The sequence below is a fragment of the Canis lupus genome, chromosome 2 (assembly GCF_003254725.2).
Source record: "Canis lupus dingo isolate Sandy chromosome 2, ASM325472v2, whole genome shotgun sequence".
Classification (NCBI taxonomy): domain Eukaryota; kingdom Metazoa; phylum Chordata; class Mammalia; order Carnivora; family Canidae; genus Canis; species Canis lupus.
In genome coordinates this window covers 3,832,415-3,855,300 of record NC_064244.1, presented here as the reverse complement: position 1 = coordinate 3,855,300, position 22,886 = coordinate 3,832,415, and the positions used below count along the sequence as shown (strand labels likewise).

At 39.3% G+C, this 22,886-nt stretch overlaps 1 protein-coding gene across 3 annotated transcripts in view; it reads right to left on the bottom strand.

Annotated features, from left to right (window-relative positions):
- Window positions 1-22,886, bottom strand: part of ITGB1 (integrin subunit beta 1) — a 140,539-nt gene that overhangs the window by 36,641 nt on the left and 81,012 nt on the right. For 2 of the 3 annotated variants that reach the window (XM_025478508.3, XM_049096677.1), the window contains exon 1: window positions 9,237-9,507. The exons of the other annotated variant lie outside the window; for it this stretch is intronic. The gene's annotated coding sequence lies outside the window, so the exon portion shown is untranslated. Of the gene's footprint in view, window positions 1-9,236; window positions 9,508-22,886 lie in introns of those variants that run through there. 3 annotated transcript variants of the gene reach the window in all.

Genomic DNA, 22,886 nt, shown 5'->3' with positions numbered 1-22,886 from the left:
TTCATTAAACTCTAATTTTTTGATGGCCTACTCAAGTCACTATTTAAAATATATATATACCTTTCCAGTGTGAGAACTGCCTCAAAATACAGAAATGGAAAGGATTTATAATGTTCTGTGAATTTATTTCTTAGTCCTTCAAACTGAATGGAGGTCAACAAAAGTTAATTTAACTCACAAGTGTATGCACTGGTTTTGTACCTCTCATTTCGACAGAGGCAGTTTACCCTAGTAAATTACTTTTTTTTTTTTTAAGATTTTATTTATTTATTCATGAGACACAGAGAGAGAGAGAGAAAGAGAGAGAGAGAGAGAGAGAGAGAGAGAGGGAGGCAGAGACACAGGCAGAGGGAGAAGCAGGCTCCATGCAGGGAGCCCGATGTGGGACTCAATCCTAGGACTCCAGGATCACATCCTGGGCCGAAGGCAGGCGCTAAACCGCTTACCCACCCAGGATCCCTCTACTGTTTTTTTTTTTTAACCTAAAAAGTAATTTGCTTTATTTTACCCTAGTATTACTTTTTACCATATTCAAGTTTATCTAAGGGGTCACAATTCATTCCTTAAACAGTAAATCATCTTAAGCACCTCCCCCAAACAATTTCATTTTAGTGGTTTATGGCCTGAATTGTGTGCATTGTTCCAACTGTCAAAAACTATAATTATTTTAATCTCTACTCTAAATTCTCCTTTATTCACCAAAGTTAAGTGTGCTATCAGTCTTAGCTGAGCTTCTGAACACATACGTAGTCACAAATAACTCATGTGGCATTAGTCCTTTTCCATTTACAGATAAAATCTTTAGAAACTTTTTAGGCACTATATTTGAAGAAATTAAACAATTATATTTTTGGGAAAAGTTCCTTTAAAAATGTGGTGAGTTACAATGATTTCAAGTTTTAAAGGAAGTTACCCAAAAGCCAACTTGGACAAAAAGAAGTCATTCACAAAAGATTTCTTCCTATAAAATCCTTGCAAAAGGTACATCTTTTTTCAATACAACTAATTAAATTCGTATCAGCAAATATTTATTGCATGTCTAATGTGCCAGACAAAGCAAGACTAAGTAACAAACCTGGGATATGAACCTACGCCTGATTCAAAAGTTCAACCTTTCAATAAAAGAAGGTTTCTGATAAGAAAGGTTAAGGGTTTTTACCCTTCAAGTACTCTCTTTCAGACAACAGAATCTGCTTCCTTTATGTCACAACATTTTAAAATCTTTCCACCTTAATAGTAGAAAAGATTCGGATACCTACATTGAGGTTTACCATAAATCTCTCCTAAAAATAATATACAGCTACATTCATCCCAAGTCTGTCCCACCATCATTATTTTCTGTATCTGCTTTTAAAAGAGAAAAAATAGTCCTATAAAATAATATTTAAAAATCAATATAAAACATAAAAACAGCACGGAGTCAAACTGAAAGCCTCAGAGAATTTACATGTAGCTCTTCCCACTTCTCCCCATACAGAGGGCAGTGAGATGGGGAGCCCTAATGGAGGGTGCTCAGAAATCCTACTGATCTCTACTCCATCAAACGTGAGGGTGAGAGTCAGGGAAGCGTTCCTCTGGGGCAAGAGCATCTTTCCACTACAGGAAGAACAATTAAAACGCAACATTTTATTTCCCTCTCTCTAGCAGGAAGAGGTAGTAGATATGTGCTGGTGATCATGAGGGTGTTTATGACCCAAATAATAAGGCAGAATTAATGATTAACAAGAGCGTAACAGAAAGGATGAGGAAGAAAGAAAAAACAAGAGGAAATAGGAAAGAGAAGAGGCTTAGTACTCAAAGGCAAAGACAGAACTAACAACCCACTACAAGTCCTTTTCCATGTACAGTAGTCTGAACTAGCAACCTTTCTACAATTCACTACTCCCGCCCAGTGCTCTTTAGGAGCACTGACCCCTTCTTGCCCAATGGTGACATCCACCTGAAGCTTTTGAGTTCCAAAAGCAAAGGTTAGGCTGCTCCAAAGCAGAGGCTCCCAAAACAATTTGAAACCTGAGAACTGCTCATAACAGGACTAGATACTTTAAGAAAATGACATAACAGACTGAAGCAAAATTCACTAGGAACTGGTCTATTCACCTTCTCCAAGGAAATGTGAATATGAAAGATCAATCACTATCACCCACCACCCAGCCCATAAGTGCAAGGGAAAGATAACGAACGTATACTGCATGTTGTCACCTAGAAAGCCTCAAAGATAAATCAGCTGGGGAGGGGTTGTTTAAGGGCGTAGAACTTAACCAGGAAAACCGTCTACAGAAGAAAAAGTGAAAGAAGTGAAGAATCTTCTCTGAAAATATGAGAAAATCTAGAGGAATTCATTATGTTCTTGAAGGAATTTAGAAAATCTCAAATAGGTCTCACGGTGATCAGTCAAAAATTAAGACCACAAAACTAAAGAAAAGGCATACAGCACTTAGGGAGGAAATTTACCTTGAAATCCTCTATAGAACTCATAAATACAAGGAATAGAACACTGCAGGAAGAGCATGCTTGAGAAAAACCACAGAACCCAATATAATTCAGGCCAATTAGAAACATGATAGAACCAACAGTGATCTGTTGACTGCACTAGCCAACTAGACTAGTCTTATAGACTAGTATACTACAACCAACCCTCAAAAAGGACAGCCTAGGGCAAGGCTCTTGGGTCCCCTCCCTCTTTGAGAGCTTTGTTCTAACACTTTACTATCGCTCAATAAACTTTGCTTTGCTGCCCACAAAGAGAGAGAGCGAGCGAGAGAGCACACCTATGTGAAAAAAGGGGGAGGGGGAATTTGGAGATTTTGAGTTGACTGTGGAGATTCAAGGAGAGTGGCACACTTGGAGGGGGCTTGGAAGCTCCTTTGCCATTTGCTGCCCTATGCATCTCCTCCATCTGGCTGTTTATGAGTCACATCCTTTTATAATAAACTGCTAATCTGGCAAGGAAAAAAAAGCATTAAACTAAAAAAATTGGTGAAGGGGTATATAGTAAACTCAAGTCTGAAGAAGACTTAAAATACAAGCAGAAAACACTTGAAACAAAACTATCAAGCCATAATATTAAAGCCTGATCCAAAATGAGCATGGAAAGTTACCTAAAATTATTTCTTCCGGGGATCCCTGGGTGGTTCAGGGGTTTAGCGCCTGCCTTCGATCCAGGGTGTAATCCTGGAGTCCCGGGATCAAGTCCCACATCAGGCTCCCTGCATGGAGCCTGCTTCTCCCTCTGCCTGTGTCTCTGCCTCTCTCTCTGTCTCAGTCTGTGTCTCTCATGAATAAATAAATAAAATATTTTTTTAAAAAAATTATTTCTTCCAAGCTCCTCCTTGCACTCAAAGGAAAGGACATTACTTAGCAATTGATATTTTGCAAACCAGCCTAGTGAGCTGTTCCTTCTCTACACCTGCTGGGACTATGGATTTTGCCTTTCCTTGAAAGGAGAAAATATTAAGTTAGTAACAGTTCTGTTTGAGAAATTTTACTTTGGGGCAAGTTTACAAAGATAATCATAAACGGAGCTAACAAAACAATGTTAACCACCCTGGTAATGGTATCAATAAGCACTTGAAAGCAACATTTGTTCTACATTATTTTAATTAAGGAGAATTATAAATTATGTTTCCAAATTGTGTAATTTTATCTACTTTTAAGTAGAGCACTCCAAAATTCTGACTTGATCAAAACTTTAATAAATTTTGGCCACAATGGAACAGCACAGTGCTGGGTATATTTTAAATACATAACAAATGTTTTAAAAATTAAACATAGGGAGAAATCAATTTCTCATTGTATTCAGCAGTAAGCTGGAAATAACATCTCAGAATTGTTGCAAAGATAAAATGTGATCATCAATGGAAAATCTCCTGGCAATACATATTTTTATGGTGATCTGAAGATCCCATTTTACTTAATTACTAAATTCTCTTCCTGCTTTCCAATTCATTCACTAGTCACAGGCTTCCAAACGTAAGAACCTGAGTGACTACTTAATAAACAGTTTTCAATCTTTTTAAACCCATGCTTCTCTAGCAAGTACAAATCTCTTCCCTATTGCGTTTTTTTTTCCTAATGTAATACCGAACGTACTTTTTTGAACTACAGCCTCCTCCTCCATCAAATAGAACCTCCCATGACCCATTCTGAGAAGCACTGAAATCACAATCTGAAATAAATCATACATTTAAAATATTGGAGAGCTAATAAATTACTACTCCGAGTTTTACAAAGAGTAAGAAAGCTTAAGTTAATTAATATATTTACTCAGTAAACATTTATACACTGAAAAGTGATTTCCATACTTCAAATGGTACATTCCCAACAAATTTTTCACATAAACACTTTCCTCACCCACTGAAACTACATTCTCTACTGCAAAATAAAATGCTAAGGTTTCTTCTTTCTTTTTGGCCTTCACTAGCTCTTCATCTCTTCACCACTCACAATAAGCAGAATTAACTAACTACAAGCAGAATTAACTAACTACTCTATGGTCCCAAAACATATTCTTAAGTGTCTAGCGTGGCAAATGACAAACCTCCAGTGATGCTCAATGTTTTAATTCCAACTTCATTATAAGACACCCATGTCTGCGAACCAACCAGACGACAGTTGGAGTACATACTTTAGGCCTTCACCAGATATGCACAGACACACACGTGCACACACACACAGAGTAGTCAAACAATATTGGCCCATCTATTATCTGTATCTTTGTTCCTACCATTCCAAGCTCCTTTATTAAGCCTTCCAAAACCACTTAAGCCAATGCTGATTTTTTTTCTCAAAACCTATTATGGAAAATTATCTGGCACAATACACTGTATATAACATTCTTTGGTATTTGTTACGTGTCCCTAGATTAAACACAACTTGTCCTAACTAGATGACATACCCACAGCAAAGTCCATGTCAACCACCCGATCTACATCCACTGAGCACAGCATTTTTCAGTAACTGGCACTCAATACACTCATGGATTAAAATGTAACATTCAATGGAGTTACATCTGACACAGCTCACAGTAGTAGTTTTGGCTGGTCAACACTGGCAGGTTTTCTTAAAGCAGTAATTTGGCACAGTGCCCATCCTTTCTGATGATGATACAAGAAAATGGTTGGTCTTGGGAGAAGAGCTGCTTTCCACACTGCCTGGGTTGAGCAGTCTCTATCCTTCAACTCACAGAATGACAGAATCAGGGAAACATACAGACCACTTCCTCTGGGGTAGCTGCAGAAACCAAAGCCCTGGAAGATGGAAGTATTCCAGCAAAGGTCACAGAGGAGTTAAGTGGCACAGCTTATACCTGACACCCAGGTTTATCGCCTCCGAATCACAAAGCCTCTATTACAACAAACTGCTTTCTAATGAGGAGTCTAAAACGACTAGTAAGTCTTTTTGTCTTTACCTCAAACATGTCAATCACAGGAAAAACTCTTCAATACCCAAGTCACTGACTAAAACGGTCACACAAAGGAATTAAGAATTCATAGAAGAAACGGGACAGGAAATGCCTTCCTGGATTCTATTTCCTCCACCCAGCCCTAGACGGGTTTCTGCCTGGCCCCTCTGCACTCTACATATGCTCCTTTGGTGTTCTCAGCTTCCACTAGCACTTACAGACTAAGAATTCCAGAATCTGAATCTCCCAACCAGACTTGGTTTTGAGATCCTAATCTGTGTAAACTGGACACTTAGACATCTCTACCAATGTCACTTTTTTTTTCCAATGTCACTTTTAAAAGCACTCAGCGTTATAATTTCATCATTTCCCCTCCCCTTGCCATCATACTGCCCAACGCACAATGACACATCTAACCAGAAACTTGTGTCACTATGGGTGTCTTCCACCTCTCTTACTTTAGACACCAAGTCTCATCATTTCTCCCTCCTGAATATAGTGCTGCTTTACCCACACCCAAATCATCCCCTACACCAATGATCTCCAAAGCGTTTTGATCACTCACTTTTATGACTGAAAACATTTTAGAGCTAACATGTATCCAAAATATGCATGAATGTATTTATAAATTAAAATACATGTACCTCTACAGCAATACAGTAAGACATCATAAATAAAAATTTTAAATTAATATTAATTTTTCTTCCTATACTCCAATGAGTCATTTTATGGGGTGCAGGAACTTGCACTTTGGAGACTGTATAATGACACTAGTCCAATAAGTAAAACATATATACATACGGATCTATATGCATGTGTGTGTTTATATAGATATGGATATCTGAAACCATTTCTTTTTGCTCACACATTTTTCAAGATAATGTACACAATTTAGTATATTGCTAAATATAGTTAACCTTACCATTAAAGGTCATAAACCAAAAATAAAGTTTAAAGGAAGCTGACTTCTAAAAACCCACTCTATATTATTTTATAAACATAACTTTGTAAGTCTCATAATTGGCCACCTCTGAAAAGTTGAAAAATTTAGAGTATAGGCTGGCTCCTTTTGCACATGGCTCCTGAGGAAGACCTACCACTTTTTTTTTTTTTTTTTTCAGCTTACTCACTGAAATATTCTGAGGCTGCTGCTAATGTTCTGAGTTTTATGGATTGCAACTCCCTTAACCCAAGTACATACTGTCATATTTTTTCAGCCTTCTACATTTATAGATACTGCTTCCATTTCAGGATCCTGAAGACTAAGGCACTCTTCCTTACTGTTATCCCTGTCAATCCATCCCCCTTCCCCAAGACTCCCACTATGACAACAAAAAAGAACAAAACCCCCACAATATATGACCAAAGTTAGAACAGACCCACTAATACCACAAGACATATTTTCATATTTGCACAGTATAATCCTCTAGGATTCTACCCCAACCTGATACATCCTAACTTTCCATGCAGAGTGAGGAAATCTAAAATTTAACAAGAGTCCATATAAGTCCTTAGATACATTCAAGCTTTTATACATTCAGAAACTGAAAATCTCAGAAGTCAGAAGTTCTGCAACTTTGAACCGGCAAAAGATGTTTCATCTCATCATTCCAGCAGTGTAGTTAAGAACAGACCAGTGTACCAACCGAATATCAAAGAAAAATATTTTCCTGAGGTAGAGTGTTATACTACCCCACCCCCATATCGTAAGCCGCAATTTATTTGACAAGAAGCCAAACAATAAAGCTATTATGTGGCAAGTATTCCGTTAAAACTGGCACATTAAACTGATTAATTCTGCCTATTACAAAATGACCAGACGTCCCCAGAGAAGCTCCTGGAGTTAGGAGTTTATTGATAACCATGCAGAACTGCATATTCATTCAGTGATGGAAATTTGGGCCAGATTTTAATTATATTGACCAGAGAGTTAAGAAAAAAACCACCTAATTGTTAAAATCACTAAACCTAGCAATTTTCAATATTGTTGATTCTATATTTTTTCATGTACAGACTGTTGAGGGTATTATAAAATAGTAATATAAAATAATCATAATGGAGAATTCAGCATTCTTTTAAAGAGACTCAACATTACAAAAACTAAATTTTAAGTCTGTGAAGTCAACACAGATACCTTCATTTGGAATTTATTTGCTTTCTATTTACAAAAGTATTAACCACATCCCCTGTCTTTTTAGCTAACATTCTAATAACATCTTCCATTTTATGAATTTTCAAATAAATAAATGGCTTTTTCCCCAGAGCCCTGTCCCCAACAGACCTGTCCCTCTGTTTCCTATGTATCACTTCATTATCTTAAGCCACTCATTTAATATTGATCAATGAACTAAAATTATTTAAAAATATGAACACTGTAGTGAACTCTTAATTACCATCCTCTGTGGGTGTAGATGTTCACAGATGTAGACTAGGTTAACTTCCACCTGAAATTCCTTAATCATTTCTAAAAGTGGTCTATTAATATAACTAAAGGCTGTATGCCCTTTCGGAAAAATGCCTAACCAACATTTATTTCACATTATTTTTATACCATCAAAACAACCAAAAATAACAGCATAGCGGATCAATTACGTCCTGAGATTTTTTTTTAAATCTTTTTCATATATCAAGAAGAGACAGAAAGGAGTCCTATGCATTTAGCATCTACTGTAAGCTGTTTTACATATTACATCTGATATTCACAACTCTATGGTCTTTATGGAACCTGTTACTTGAACCTGTGATTCAAACATGGGCTCTGGTGCTAGACCCCATGGGTTCTTCACTCACTAGCTGGATGATCAGAGGCAAATTACTTAGGCCTCCTGTGCCTCAGTTTCTTCACTAGTAAAATGAGTATAAAAACTGCACCTACCTCATTGTATTGGTTCCAGGATAAACACAGGTAAAGTGCGTAGAGCTAACCACGGCCCGCACTGTCCTTACTAGAATAGCTGCTTTTATTATTAGTGTAGGTATTCTTGTTCCCATTTTACGGGTGAGGAAATGGAAGCCCCAAGAGGGTAATTTACTAGTGTTAGTTTTTGACTAAAAAGTACAAATTCGATGAAATAAAAATGACTTAGGCATAAAATATTGGTAGTAACTACAACTTGTTAGGAAGCCCAAGAATTGAGGCGCAGTAAGAGGCCGGGCCCCAGGGCAGGTGGGCACTGGCTCCTGCAGAGCCGCGGGAGCCCCTGGCCGGCCCCCTGCTGAGGGACCCCCCACTCGGCGCGGCCCTCACACACCCCAAGTCGCCAAGCCCGCGCCTTCCCCGGCTCCCGACGCCCGCCTCTCTTTGGGCCCGGCCCGCAGTTAGCCCCGGCAGCAGGCCCTGAAGGCTGCGGCCCGACTTCTGCAAGCGGGAAGCGCGCTACTACGCTCCAGGCCGCTCGGGGGAGAGCGGCCCCGACGGGACCGGGAACAAAGGGAAGCCGCAAGGGCTCGCTCCAAGCCCCGGGGCGTCGGGCCGCGGGCGGCCCCGCTCGCCCCTCCCCGCACGCGGAACCCGGGCCCAGGCGGCCCACGAGGCAGGCCGGCTCGCTCCGCGCGCTCGGGGCCCCCCACCGCGGCGGGACAGCGCCCAGGCCCGCGACCCCCACTCGCGAGGCGGCGGGACGAGCTCCGGGCCTCGGCGGGCGCAGCCGGCCCGGCCCCCGGCCCCCGGCCCCCGGCCCCGGCGCAGCGTTCGTCCCGCAGCCCCGCCACCGCGCCCGCCGCCCCCGCCCCCGCCCCACGCAGGCCCGGCCGCGGCGCCCCGGCCCGCGCCGCCCGCCACACGCACACACGCGCACACGCGCACACGCGCACACACGCGCACACACGGCGCCACCTTCTCCGGGGCGTCCGGGCCGCGGTCGGCTGGGGCCTGCAGCTCCGGGACTCCGGGACTCGGCTCGGCCTCTCCCGACGGCTAGCGCGGCCTCCCGGCTCTCGGGCGCGGCGGCGGCGGCGGCTCCTCCTCCTCGGGGGCGGGGGCAGGAGACTCGGCCGCCCGGAGCCGCCTCCCGGCAGGAAACGACCCCCGCGGCACCGCCTCTTCGGCCCCGCCGCTCCTGCTCCTCCGGCCGCCGCGGCCGCTCCTGCTCCCCTCCCTCCGGAAACGCATTCCTGCCGGGCGGCGTCAGCTCGCCTGAGGCGGGGAGGGGAGGAGGACGCCGGAGGAGCGCGGAGGGAGGGCGGGCGGGCGGGAGAGGAGGAGGGGCGGGGGAGACGGAGGGGAGGACCGGCAGAGGGAGCAGGATCCCGAGGACCGGAGCAGGAGGAGGGGAGGAGGAGACGAGGGGAGGACCGGCAGAGGGAGCAGGATCCCGAGGACCGGGAGCAGGAGGAGGGGAGGACGCGCAGGGGAGCAGGATCCGGAGGACGGGGAGCAGGAGGAGGGGAGGAGGAGACGAGGGGAGGACCGGCAGAGGGAGCAGGATCCCGAGAACCGGGAGCAGGAGGAGGGGAGGACGCGCAGGGGAGCAGGATCCGGAGGACGGGGAGCAGGAGGAGGGGAGGAGGAGACGAGGGGAGGACCGGCAGAGGGAGCAGGATCCCGAGGACCGGGAGCAGGAGGAGGGGAGGACGCGCAGGGGAGCAGGATCCCAAGGACGGGGGAGCACGGGAGCAGGGGGACCAGGAGGAGGGGGCCAGAAAGCCGAGGCCAGGCCCAAGGAGCAGGGTGGGAGCTGGCCTGGGACTGGGCCTTCGCTGTGCCTCAGTTTCCGCTCCCGCCGACCGACCGACCGAGGGAGGTGCGTGGGGGGGGGGGGGGGGCCGTCGGGAGCCTGGGGCTGAACACCTGCTGGGCCTTGCGGTCCACTGCCCCAGAGCCACACCCAGTGGTCCCGTCAGCCCAGGATCTCCTTCAGTCCCAGGCACATCCAGAGGATCACCCACCCTCTGGGGCTTCCAGGGGCCCAAACTTTAACTTCTAGGGAATTAGCTAAAGCCACTACTGTTGACTGGAGTGGATAGTTGGCTTGACTTGGCTGTATGAGGTGGTGAAGACAGGAAGGCGGTCAATGCCAAGAAAGATGGATTTTTAGGAAAGTTTTAGAGAAAAGAAAAACTGGTAAGTTAGGGATCTCCTTTTGTTAGATTAATCTGGAGGCCCATTTATGGGGAACATGGTTAAGAGGTAAAATTGGTTAAGACCTAAAATTGCATCCATAAAAATATGGTGTTACTCTTCGCTTTTTTTTAGTACGTGAAGATGAACATTTAAAAGAGAAGAAGGAACGCCTGGGTGGCTCAGCGGTTGAGCGTCTGCCTTGGGCTCTGGGCGTGATCGCGGGGATTCCGGGTTCGAGTCCCACTTCAGGCTCCTTCCATGGAGCCTGCTTCTCCCTCTGCCTATGTCTCTGCCTCTCTCTCTCTCTCTCTCTCTCTCTCACTCGCTCTCTCTCTGTCTCTCATGAGTGAATAAATAAAATCTTAAAAAAAAAACAGAGAGAGAGGGAAGCGAAGCATTCATTATGAGAATGGCTGGACACATTTTGATAAGAGGATTGAAACTTGTACCACCCAACATCATACTGAAACCCAGTAATTCAGAATATGCTCCTGGCAAGTTGCCATCCTGTTAACAGAAAATGTTGTGCCCTGCCACCTGGCCAGCTTCACCACCCTGTTGGGAATGGGGTTCAAATAAGATTTGTGAAACTGAGAAGCTGTGTTTCACTTAGGGGAAATTAGAAGCTGAGATGCGCATTTGGCTGCCAATTTTAAATAAGAGAAAACAGAATAGCCCTACCTATGGAAATTTTGCATATTGCTCACCAGCAAAATCAAATCTGTTTGTTAGATGATCACTGAAGACCTGGAAGAAATGAACATGATTTTTCCCGCTTAATGGATAATGCTAAATGATGTTTCTGTATTAATATCCCACTGGTAAAGCTGCCACAAGACCTCAACATTCTTAGATTCAAAAAATATTGCATCCTTGGATTCTTTGTTTACACCACTGTTCAAAACCAATCATAAGTGGCCTGGTCTCAAAATGGGAGACTGAAGTTCAATGATAAAGCATAACTGACCTATGCTGATTTGCACTGCATTTCCCAGAATTTTCTTCCCTGTTTGTGATTTGAGGAGGCAATCTTCGCCACCAGAATATTATAAGATTTAGATTTGTACAACCCTAAACTAAATTAGTTCAAGGGCAATTGAATCATCTCTCTAATCCCAGTGTCAAACACTGTTCCAGGACACATAATAGGGGCTCAGCTAATATTTGATATTTGCATAAATAGGTCCTTTTGCTCCCATTGGACCAGGTCAGAACATTTTACTAAACTCTAGTGTGAGCAATTTATGTATAGAAATCATAAGCCTTGGAAAAAAGAAAAATTAAAAAAAAATGTTATCTGAGAAAAGCAGTAATTGGTCAGGAGTATGATTCTACCTGTGATTTCACATAACTATTAATCAAAGAATAGTTAACTATAAAATTTATGACTACTTAAAGGGTTGGTCAATCCTACCATGCCAAACAGGAAGTCCTAGTGAGTAGGAATAGTGCAAGTCCCATTGCTGGATCCTATCATGATAGGACATATATTGGTACCTGAACTTTCAAACAAATTATATTATACCTATACTGTCTCCCAATTATAAGTTGTCTTCTTCCATCTCATGTCATTATGTTTGATAATTAAAAGCTGGTCTTTCCTTTAGATTTGTCACCATACTACTATATGTTCTTTGAAATGCATTTTTACTCAGGGCACAAGGGTGGCATAATTGGGTTAAGCATCAGACTTTTGGTTTCATCTCAGGTCCTGATCTCAGGGGCATGAGACTGAGCCCTGTGTTGGGATCTGCACTCAATGCCAGGTCTGCTTAGTTTTCTCTATCTCTCTCCCTTTTCCCCTACCCCTCCTCTCCCTCTAAAATAAATAAATCTTAAAAAGAAAAGAAAAATATATCTTTATTCACCTACTGTTTTCCAGAGTGAAGTTTCAGTGTTGTTCACTAGCAAAGACTTTATTGGATACACAGGTTCCTTTCAATCAGCATTTAATCTCTACTTCTATGTAAAATTAAAAGATAGGCTTACATAAATGAAAGGAACCGCTAATATTTAGTGAGGCACAAAAGAAACTAAAGGTTCTTAGGAACTTGATTATCTCTTTGAAACAATGGGATCACAGTTTGATTACTGACCTTTAGATCCAGCAGGTTGTATTTAATCTCATGATTATGAAACACAGGATGGGAAGTAAGTCGATTTTGGCTTCAGGTATGGATAGCTGTCTTTCTCTTGCACTTTGAGCAGTCTTGGGACTTACCTGCTTATAACCCCATTCAGTAAGCCACAAATCACCCCGTAATAACTTGAAGCCTTCTCCATCTTTGAGCATGGAAACAACCCTCAGCAGAATAAAATTTTATGGGCAAATAGTTTAGTACATTTTTATTTATAAATCATTTTCCAAGTGCAATAATCATCAGAGCATCCTGGGCAGTTAGGACAAAGGACGGATGCCTGCATTGTAAAAATAGAAGTGTACCTAAAACCAAACTTTTCTTGGCTTTGGCCATTGACTGGCACAATCCACACCAGATCACTTTTAAATAAACAGCCATCCTGGTATGCCCAAGATAGCCAGAGTTTGTTGATCAAGCATAATCATTAATAGCACCTCTTTCATCCCCAAAATTACATCAAGATGTAAATCACAAATTCTACTGTTATTAATAAATAAGAGTGTCCAGACAATAAGGAATGAGAAATAATTTTAGAAATTCAAAGGGAATGCATGGGGACACATTAAAAAATCAGGTTCCAGGTTTATAGGTGTAAACCAACTCTAACATGAATGATAGGGAGAAAAATTGTGTGGGGATGAATGTGCTAAATGAAGCAGTTCCTATGATGAAAAAGCCCACCAGGAACTTCAATTGGAAGAAAATCTTTGAAAGTAGCCCGATCAATCAACAAGACTTGTGTTTTAAATAGTGTTATGAATGTATGTGATGGCTTCTGGAGCAAATTGATTGACAGTGGTTAGGTAAATCTTCATGTACTTTTCTAAGAACTATTTCTACAGAGGGACCTAGATACATTGTCCTCATCTGCTACCTCCATCCATCTAGAACATAACTCCTCTTTAAACATTTTTTAAAAAGTACAAAGATAAGCAGATGGGGAGAAAAGGAACAAAAGTCTCTGATGTCTTATAATACTAATGTGGAAGTGCTTCTTAATCACAAATAATCCACTTATTTTCCTAAGAAACTAAAATCCCTCTATTAAAATATGAATCTGTGTGCTTTGGTTAAAGCAGCCCTGGGAATTATTTGAATTTTTGAAAAACAAGTAAGAGTGAGACAGTCCTTCCAGTTCCTTCTTCTTCTGTCTCCAAATAGACAAATAACATGCAAATAATCATATAATGCAGAGAAACTGGAAGTTCATTTATTTTGCAACTTGTTTTTTTTTTTTTTTTTTTTTTTTGGCTTAGGGACTTTGATTGAGTCAACAGTCCTCAATACCCTAATTGCCAGAGCAACCATGAAAAATTCAGTTTGCTGCAAGGCAGCTACCAACTCTGTATATACATGGTATGTGTCCGTTTATTTGACTAGCCTGTCCCGTGACTTTAGTTGGTACTTTACTCTTTTGCTCATTTAAAATAAGGTGGAAAATATCAGAACGGCCTGGCCTGATTTGTACTATGTTCCTTATAATTTAGCCTAGCTATTAAGTCTGTCTTTTCCTTTCCTAGATAACAGTTGCTGGATTATGGCTTTCAATATGGGTCACTTATGACTGAAGCTGCCTCAGCTAGATCTGCTTCCTGTTTTCCATATATAGCATCCCTATTTTTCTGTTGCTCAAGCCACAGAGTATTGCCTCCACTGGGTGTGAGCACTCCTTGCCAGGATTCAGATGCTGAACATTTTTAAGAGCCCAGAGGGAGCAGTGTTTTTAGGCAGCTCTTTTCAGACACTGAGTTTCTTCAGCTGGAGAAGAGAATGTGCTTTCCCAAATAAGAATGAAGAATATGCCAAATATAAGCAGTTGAATAGCCCTGGAGTTATTTTTAGGAACCAGGGTCATTCAGTACGGGAAATGATGGTGCTGCCAATTTATGGCAAATGACTATAAAAAACTATTTATTTTTCTCATTTAACTACTTTTTGAGTATTGAGAAAATTTGCTAGTTTGAGTTAAGAGTAGCTTGATTTTGGGCCAGATTCATTAGGGAGTAGGGAGGCTAGGCTAGCCAGAAGGTATGTTTGTTTGGTTAGTAAAAGTGCCCTCCTCCCTCAAATTAGTCCCTATAATGTTCTATCGCATATAGAGTTGTTGCTGTGTCCCTAGGTATGGGAGACCATGAATACGTGAACCCCTAAAATTGAAGACAGGATTTCCCTTGTACATATAGATCTGTATTTTTGCAGATATTTCTAGTTTTAATGGGATCTTAGTCCTAAAACATTAAGAATCAGTATTTCAAGGCCAGAAATGATCAGTCCCTTTTATAGACTAAGAGCCTAAACAAAAATTTTTTGTTGTTGCTCTGGATTTTACAGTTGAATTAGTCTTATCTAAAACAATTTTTTAAACATCAAATAAATGTCCAAATATTTTGTTATAACAGGATATTCTCTATAGTGTTATCTAAACTTCAGGAAGTAGGACAGAAAAAGTACAATGATTTGTCATCAAACCATACAACGAAAGAGTGTGTTTCATTTTCAAGGTAAAATAAACTTCAAAGAGAGATTAGAACTTTAATATTTCAAATTTGAGACTCAATTGCCCTCAAATTATATCTAAAAATTTTCCTGATGAAAAATGTTGTACATTTTTAATTAGACCGGGAACAATTCTAAATACATTTTAATTATATTTCCTAGGAATATTTTTCATATAGCATTCAGAAAAACAAGCCCTGTGGCTTTTCTATTTTAGGATTTCTGCATTGTTGTTGGCTGATGTCATAGGCTTTTTGCTCTATGATCACAAGAATTCTCTATTTAGGACTGCTTATGGCTGCCACAGGCCTAAATTGTCAACTGAACTGTTTTTCTTGTATAGTCAGATCACTGGCTATGGAAATGAAGCACTTCAATTTCACCAGTAGGGAGAAAATATATACGAAAGACGTATCTGATAAAGGACTGTTATCCAAAACACATAAAGAACTCTTAAAACTTAACAGTAAGAAAACAAGCGGGACACCTGGGTGGCTCAGCAGTTGAGTGTCTGCCTTTGGCTCAGGACGTGATCCTGGTCCCGGAATCAAGTCCCACATCTCTGCGAGGAGCCTGCCTCTCCCTCTTGTCTGTGTCTCTGCCTCTCTCTCTGTGTCTCTCATGAATAAATAAATAAAATCTTAAAAAAAAAAAAAAAAGAAAAGAAAACAAGCAACATGATTAAAAATAGGCCAAAGCCCTTAACAGATACTTCACCAAGAGAGAGATACAGAAGGCAAATAAGTATATAAAAAGATGTTCCACATCATATGTCACTGGGGAATTGCAAATTACAACCAGGAGACCCAACTATACACCTAGTAGAATAGCCAAAATCCCAACACTGATATGGAACAACAGGAACTCTCATTCATTGCTAGTGGGAATGCAAGAAGGTATAGACACTTTGGAAAAACAGGTTGGCACTTTCCTAGAAAACTAAACAAACTGTAACTTTCAGTAACTTTTCTTGGTATCTACGCAGAGGAGGTAAACACTATGTCAAGATAAAAATCTGCATGCAGATGTTTATAATAGCTCTATTCATAATTGTTAAAAACCTGGAAGCAACAGAGATGTCCTCAGTAGGTGAATGGACTAACTGTGGTATATCTAGACAATGCAATATTGTTCAATGCTAAAAAGAAATGAGCTTTCAAGCCATGAAAACACATGGAGGATACTTAAGTGCGTATTACTAAGTGAAAGAAGCCAGTCTGAAAAGGTTATATCCTGTATGACTCCAACTATATGACATTCAGGAAAAGGCAAAATTAATTAAATTCTAATATATCCATGGAATACAATAGCAGATTTAAAAACTAATACATTAGACCTGCATGAATGCATATGGAAAGATATTGGATATATATTATGTGTGCATCATGAAGAAGATCCAGAACATATTATGGCATAATCCCACTATGAAGTAACATTAGTTATTATCCACATTTTGTAGGTGAGGAAATGAAATCGAGAGGTAACATTAAAAACTAGGAAGCACTTGACAGGATGAGCATTGGGTGTTGTACTATATGTTGGCAAATCGAACTCCAATTAAAAAAAAATATACAAAAAAATAAAAAGTAAAAAGAGAGGGACACCTAGGTGACTCAGTGGTTGAGCGTGTGTGTGATCCTGGATCTGGGGATCGAGTCCCACATCAGGCTCCCCAAAGGAAGCCTGCTTCTCCCTCTGCCTGTGTCGCTGCCTGTCTTTGTGTCTCTCATGAATAAATAAATAAAATATTTTTAAAAAATTAAAAAATAAAAACTAGGAAGTTACAGTACCGAGATTAGAATACAAACAGTCGGGGCAGCCCGGGTGGCCCAGTGGTTTAGTGCCTGCCTTCGGCCCAGAGCATGATCCTGGAGACCCAGGATCGAGTCCCATGTCGTGCTCTCTGCATGGAGCCTGCTTCTCCCTCTGCCTGTGTCTCTGCCTCTCTCTCTCTCTGTGTCTCTCATGAATGGATAAATAAAATCTTAAAAAAAAAAAAAAAGAATACAGTCTGGCTCTAGAATCCAGATGTTTGTTCATTGCACTTTACTATCTCTGATCCCTTGTGTAATTTTACAGATACATTGTCTGCCCTGTTACACCTCCATTGTGACTAGGCAGGTAAGTCTATAATTAGCCACGTTCTCCAATACCAGCATTTTCAATAATACTGTGACATTTTATCTCCTTATATGTTACTTCTTGTTTATCTTTTAATTTACATATATAAAAAAATTTAATATATTATATTCATATGTTAGTCATATAAATAATTTAATTTATAATGAATATATATAAATAAATATATCTAAAAGGAAAGAGTGACATGAGATTCTAATTTTTATATATCAATGTAAACAAGCATATAAGCATAGGTAAGATTGTTCAAGTACATCATTCCAAATTTGGTCAGTTACATATTTTTTTATTAGAGACCTTATAAGATTCTGCCTTTCTTAAGGGCAGTGAGTGTATCTCAAGTGTTTATGTGTCTAACACAGAACTTTACATAGACGATTATATTGCTTCTTTTTACACTTAAGATAAAATAACCACCCTTCTTTTTTTTTTTAAGATTTTATTTATATTTCATGAGAGACACAGAGAGAGGCAGAGGGAGAAGCAGGCTCCATGCAGGGAGCCCTATGTGGGACTCGATCCTGGGCCTCCAGGATCACGCCCTGGGTGGAAGGTGGCGCTAAACTGCTGAGCCACCCGGGCTGCCCACCACCTTTCTTCTTTTACCTCATCTTAAACTATCTCCCCTTTGCCCACTGTACTTTAATCACATTGACCTTCTCTCTGTTCCATGACTTCACCAGATGTGTTCCTATCTTGAGTTTTTGTTCTTGTCATTCTCTCTGCCTGAAATGCTTGCTCTTCATAAGTCTACTTTCTTCTTATCAATCAGATCTCAGCTTAACTGTGATCACTTTAGAAGGTCTTCCCTGCCTTCCGATCTAAAATAGGTCCCCAGACCTTCTCCATCACATTGCCATATTTTAATTATCTGCATGGCACTAGTTACTATCTATTTTTCTGTTTATTTTTTTCTTTGATTATCTTCTATATTCCTTCACTAAAGTGCAAACTCGGTGAGAGCAGCTACTTTGTTTGCCTCACCCAGTTCCCAGAAGTACTTGACACATGTAGAGAGCAAACAATAGTTATTGAATAAATAAGTAACTACTTGTTCACTATTTACTTAACAAATATAATAGTTATTTCAATACCTTGTGAAGATTACAAAGAGCATTAAAATAACATCTTAGAAAGCCATAATTCAGTGTAGCATTCATAATCCTGCTCTTTAAAACATTCCATTTAGTTCATAAAAACACATAGCAAACCAGGAATAGAAGGAAATTACCTCAAAATAAAGACAATTTATGAAAAATCCACAGCTAATATCATACTCAATTGTGAAAGACAAAACTTTCCTCTAAGAGTGTAAGGATGCCCATTTTCACCACTTCTATTCAACACAGTAGTGTAAGTTCTAGACAGACTAATTAAGCAAGGAAAAGAAACAAATGCATTCAAAACAAAAAGAAGTAAAATTATGATTGTTTGAAGAGGATATGATCTTATTTGTAGAAAATTCTAAAAACTACACACACACACACACACAACCTGTTAGAACTACAAATAAATTCAGTGAAGTTGTGCAATACAAAATCAATACACAAAAATCAGTTGTATGTGTGCATATCAATCCAAAAAAGGAAATAAGAAATTGATTCCATTTATGATAGCATTAAAAAGGATGAAGTACTTAGGCATAAACTTCATTAAGTAAATGAAAGACTTATGCACTAAGAACTGTAAAATATTGCTGAAAGAAATTAAGAAAGATATAAATAAATTTAAAAACATCCCATGCTCATGGATTGGAAGACTTAATATTGTCAAGATGTCAACCCAAAGCAATCCTATAGATTCAATGCAATCTCTATCAAAATCCCAATGGCCTCTTTTTGTAGAAATAGAAAAATTTATTGTAAAATCATGTTGAGTTTCAAGCCAAAACAGCCTTGAAAAAGAAGAACAAAGTTGGAGGACTCAAAGTTCCTGATTCAAAGCTGTAGTAATCAAAACAATGAGATACTGGCATAAAGACAGACATTCAGACCTATGGAACAGATTAGAGAGCCCAGAAGTCCTAACATACATGGTCAGATGATTTTTGACAAGGGTGCCAAGACTATTCAATGGGGAAGGGGCACTGTCTTCAACAAATAGTATTTAGAAAACTGGATATCCTCGTGCAAAAGATGAAGTTGGATCCTTACTTTACACTACATGAGAAAAAAACTCAAGGGGCGCCTGGTGGCTCATTTGGTTAAGTGTCTGGACACTTGATTTTGGCTCAGGTCATGATCTCAGAGTCCTGGGATCAAGCCCTGCATTAGGCTCTGTGCTCAGTGTGTAGCCTGCTTGTCACTCTCCCTCCCCCTCGGCTCCTCCCCTAGCTTGCACTCTCTCTCTCAAATAAATAAATAAAATATTAGGAAAAAAAAAAAAAGCTTAAAAAAAACCACCCCAAAATGGATCAAAGATCCATAAATAATAAAACCCAAAATTATAAAACTCTTAGAAGAAAATAGAGGGGGAAAGCTTCATGACATTGTATTTGGCAAGTACTATCTAGACAAAAACCAAACAAACAGAAACAAAAACCACAGTCAACAAGATTTTATTTTTATTTTTATTTATTTATGATAGTCACACACACAGAGAGAGAGGCAGAGACATAGGCAGAGGGAGAAGCAGGCTCCATGCACCGGGAGCCTGACGTGGGATTTGATGCCGGGTCTCCAGGATCGCGCCCTGGGCCAAAGGCAGGCGCCAAACCGCTGCACCACCCAGGGATCCCCACAGTCAACAAGATTAAAAAATATATATCAATGTTAAAAACTTCTGTGCATCAAAGGACACAATCAGTAGAATGAAAGGCAACCTATGGAATGAAAGAAAATATTTGCAAATTGTATATCTAATAAGAGAGTAATATTCAGAATATATAAAGAACTTACACAACTCCACAATAATAAAAACAAACCAATTAAAAAATGAGCAAAGAATTCAAATAGACATTTCTCCAATGAAGTTATATAAATGGCCAACAAACATGAAAGAGTGTTCAACAGCATAGTCATTAGGAAATTGTAAATCAAAACTGCAGTGAGATACCACCTTATGTTCATGAGGATGTCTACTATTAAAAAGGGGAAAAATAAAACAAGTACTTAGCATCACTAAAAGCATATTGACCAGATATGTGCTCCTTGATGTGATGCACTGTGAGGTACAAAGGACCACCTGTACAATATTTATGTAAAAAATAAACAAACAAGAACAAAAAAGAGAAAATGAAGCAAAATCTAATCATATTTAGATCTTACTTTCAGTTAACAGAAATACTGGGGAGAGAAGAACCATTGAAATGACGCCACAAAAAAGCATCAGAAAAGCCCAGAATATGAGATACACTATAGGACTACTGACCGGGTTTTTATAAGAAAGATTTTGGAAAGAAAACTTGAAGAGGAAAAAGGATTTAAGGGACATATGTATCAACTGCAGAATGGAACTTATTTGGATCCTGAGCTGAACAAACCAAGTGTAAAAAAAATATTTATGAGATAATTGGGGTAACTTTGAACATGAAGTGAGGATTATGTTAAGGAATCAATATCTCTTTTGATGGCATAATACTGGTGTTGTAATTATGTAAGAAAATATTCTTATTTTTAGAGAAATATTTGAGACATGACATGAAAAAATGGTGAAATACTAGGATATCTCAGGGATTTGTTTTAGAATAAAGAAAAAAAAGAAAAAGATGAAGTAAGCATTAGAAAAGATTAGTAATTACTGAACCAAGGTGGTACACATAGTATTATTTACAATATTAGACTATATTATAGTATGTTTATAAACTTAGAGTTAAAAGTGTACTGTATTACAAATATTTAAATCCAAATTTAAATGGCTATATTTAAATCCAAATGTATCATTATATTATTTCAACAAATGAAATTCCCTTTTTTCCCCTGCATTTTCTTCTAATCTTATTCTAACTTTATACTTGAAGATTTGTCCACTGCACTTAATCTTCCCTGTTGTTTTTCTTTAAATTGATAGAAACACCAAAAAGTTTTAATTTTAATTTAACCATAATCAGTGTAAATAAATATTAATGAAAATAAGGAAGACAGCTTTTTATACTTTAAATTTAGTTGTTAAGATTAAGTTGTTAACATTAATAAAAATATAAATTGATCACTTCATCTCTGCTCCCCTCAAAAAATGTAAACCTTTAATATCAGAAAAAAAATTGGAAGTTATTACTTAAAATAATTACCTACTTCAAAACAAATCTCCCTTTTCAAGAGAGTGAATTCTGATGTTCCTGGGGAGAAAAAACTTATTCTCCCAAATATCCTGGCTTTTAGTATGAAGCAAATCAATGTAGCACCAATTGTATTCTTATGGACACTAAATAATATTTGGCGATTACAATTATATCCTTATAAAATACACTTTTTGAAAAAAAAGAATATATTGTGTGGTGTATAGACTATGAGATAGGTTCACAATTTACTGAAAAATTATCTTTTTAAAAATGTTGAAGTCTTTCAGTTAAGGAATGAATAAGTCCCGGCGATAAAAGATACAGCATAGGGAACATAGTGGTATTGTGATAGTGTTGTGTGGTGACAGATGGTAGCTACACTGGTGCTGATCATGGTGGAACTTGTTGAATCACTATGTTGTCGACCTGAAACTAATGTAACGTTTCATGCCAACTATACATCGATTTAATAAAAATGTTGAATTTTCTTCTGAATCAACTAGACAGATGTAAATGTTTTTATAAGAGTTAGATCTAGGCCATACTGAGGACAATTTAATTTACAGGTAATCTGTGTAGATAATAATAGATGCTGTAGAAATTGGTATCAATTGATATCAAAATCATATTAATGTATTGGAAAGTGAAGGGAAAATGATAATAAAAATGAAAGATAAGTGACAACATCAGCAAAGATAAGTTATATAAACTCATAGACAAAGACCATTTGTCTACAGATTTGATAGAGAGGAGTGCATGGTGACAGCGCAGAGCCATTGACAAATGTCCATCTGAAAATGGCATGCCTAGACACTCCATTAACACAGAAATCACAGCCATAGTTTTCTAAAATGAAGAAGATTTCTAAGTTTTGAAACTGCATAGAGAAGTTATTTACTTGAATGTAGCCTCCTAGAAATTCCATTCATGTATTTCAAAATAATTTTCAAAAATAAGCCTACATTGTATCTTTGGCACCATCTCAAATTTCTTTCTTCTATTTCTTCTATTTCCATTTCCCGCTATCCACACTCCCAAGTGATACTAACCTAGAGAAGGAGAGGTAAAATAGAAATTTCTGGTCTCTGCAAAGTTATGGGGATAATATACCAATTTGAGAATTAACCCCAGCAGGCTGTTTCCGGGGTTGAAAAGTCTTTCCCTGGCCATTGATGTATAAAAGCTTACATTCTGAAGTCCCACAAACCTGGATTCATTTTAATTTGTAACATCTCTCTGAGACAGCTCTTTCATCTGTTACATGGAGGTAGTAACGACCTCCTTCTCAGGATTCTCATCGACAATGAATTAAATGGGATACTATATGTAACGTAAACATTAAATGAAATACTCCATGTCATGAAAGTGGTAATACTGGTACATTTTAAGACTCCCTTCCTTTAAAACATCTTGAAATACCACAAACAT